Below are 2533 nucleotides of genomic sequence, written 5' to 3' on the forward strand. Positions count from 1 at the left end.
AATCAATATAATTTTCTCTCTCAGTGTTTTAATAAACTTTACCTATTCCATCAGGGTTCTATCATTGTGGGGGGAGATCTTAATCTTATTATGGATGAACATATGGATAAATCTTCAGGTAAATGGGTTAATTGCAATTCGCAAACCCCACTTAGGAATCTATTCGATACAGTTGGTTTGATTGACATCTGGAGAATGCAACATCCACATGTCAAGAATTACACCTTCTACTCCCATAAATATAATATGCATTCTAGATTAGATTATATTTTGATTTCGCAAGATCTTCTACAAGTTTGTGTTTCTTCTGAAATAGGTAGTCAAATCTGGTCTGATCATGCACCAGTACGTTGCTTGTTGCAGATTTTAAATAATAAGCAAAAGTCACACTTCTGGAAACTAAACAAAACTAAACAAAATGACAAAAGGGCAAAATCAGAGTTACAAGATCAAATCCGGGAATACTTTCAATTAAATGACCAAAATAACATCTCCAAAAGAATCTTGTGGGAAGCTTCTAAAGCCGTAGTCAGGGGTAAATGTATTGCTCTCCTTGCCTTCTGTAAAAAAGAAAAAAGGAAAGTCAGATTAGAACTTACACAAAAATTTTTAGAACTAGAACAAAAGCACAAACTTACCTGTAGTAGGAAAATCTTTAAACTTCTGCAGGACGCTAGAAAACAGTTAGAGGCTCTGGATGCTCTAAGCATCAAAAAATCGGAATTCCATTTTCGTCAATCTAACACCATACAATCTCCTAGAAAACTAAGGTATCTAACTTGGAGACTTAAGAAGCAACGCGAAAATCACTTCATTCATGCCCTTAGAGATTCGTCAGGGAAAATTTGCTCTGACTCTAAAGACATCATTAAAATTCTAGAATCATTTTATAGGTCTCTCTATGCCTCTAAGGGTTCCGACCTTCATAGCATTCAAAAATTTCTAGACTCCATTTCGCAATTGTAAAAATTGACATCTGATCACCAAGAAGCTTTGGAAAGGCCTATAGGGATTGCGGAAATGGAGCGTGCCACAAAATCTCTCAAACAGAACAAGTCACCAGGGCCAGACGGCTTTACGTCTGAATACTATAAAGTGTTTGCTCAGTTGCTCAGTAAACCGCTCACTGACACTTGCAATGAAATCCTGGCTTTAGGTCAACTTTCGGAGTCTTGGAAAAAAGCCAACATAATTTTAATACCCAAAAAAGAAAAAGATCTATCGGATCCGAAATCATACAGGCCCATTTCCCTTCTTAATATCGATTATAAATTATTCACATCAATTTTGACGGCACGCCTCAAACAACTTATAACCTTTTATATTCACAAAGTTCAAACGGGTTTTATGCCTGAAAGGGACATCTCGGATAATATCAGGAAAACCTTAAATCTCATCCATTACGGTAGACGCTCCAAACATTCCAACTCTTTAATTCTAACGATCGACATAGAGAAGGCCTTTGATTCCCTAGAAGTTAATTATCTCAAATCTTTACTCAAGTTTATGAATTTTGGGCCTATCTTCAGAAGATCAATGAGCGCCATCTATGATCAACCCAAGGCTCAGCTATTGGTTAATGGGCTGTCTTCAACGGAATTCACCCTTCAAAGAGGCACCCGTCAGGGGTGTCCTCTTTCACCTATTCTCTTTGCTTTATCCATGGAACCTCTGGCATGTTTAATACGACAATCTGACGAGATCCAAGGTTTCACTATCAAAAACAAAAGTTTTTAAATCAGCCTCTTCGCCGATGATATATTATTATATCTGACCAACCCCTGCCAATCTCTATCAGAACTTCATAAGATATTACACATATTTGGATGTATAGCGGGTCTTAAAATAAACCAATCGAAATCAGTAATTTATCCCATATTTTTAAACGGTGAAATCTCTTCTAAACTCAAATGGACCTATACCTATCAATGGGCTACAGAGTATATTCAGTACCTTGGAATTAAGATCCCTTTAAACTTAGATAACCTACTCAAGATCAATTTCTCATCATTACACGACGAAAACATTAAAAAGCTTAAGGCATGGAGTGCAAAAATGCTTTCTTTCTTCGATAGGACTGTTATTATTCGGTCTTATATTCTGCCCAAATATCTTTTTTATTTTAGGGCATTACCTATTACTATTTCTATTCAGCAAATTAGGAGATGGCAGAAAGATTTCAATGATTTTATTTGGGCGTACAAACAACACCGTATCCCGCACGCAACTCTAAGTAGGCCCAAAAAAGAGGGGGGTCTAGCTACTCCCGACTTGCTCAGCTACTATAGAACTGTAACTCTAGCCTCTCTTTGTCGACAATACCACGGCTCTGATGTTCTGGACTGGGCTTGGATAGAAGAAAAAGCAGAAACAGAATTTGTTTTCCAGGAACTGCTTTGGACACCACACACAATAAGAACGATTAAAGCTATCAATAACCCTTTCTTAACCCATACCCTTAAAATATGGTTTCGATTTAAGAAAGTATTAGTAACCAAACACTCACCTCTTTTCACATTTACTGGACAAAAGG

The sequence above is a fragment of the Gekko japonicus genome, unplaced genomic scaffold, assembly GCF_001447785.1.
Source record: "Gekko japonicus isolate JY-2015 unplaced genomic scaffold, Gekko_japonicus_V1.1 scaffold4392, whole genome shotgun sequence".
NCBI lineage: Eukaryota > Metazoa > Chordata > Lepidosauria > Squamata > Gekkonidae > Gekko > Gekko japonicus.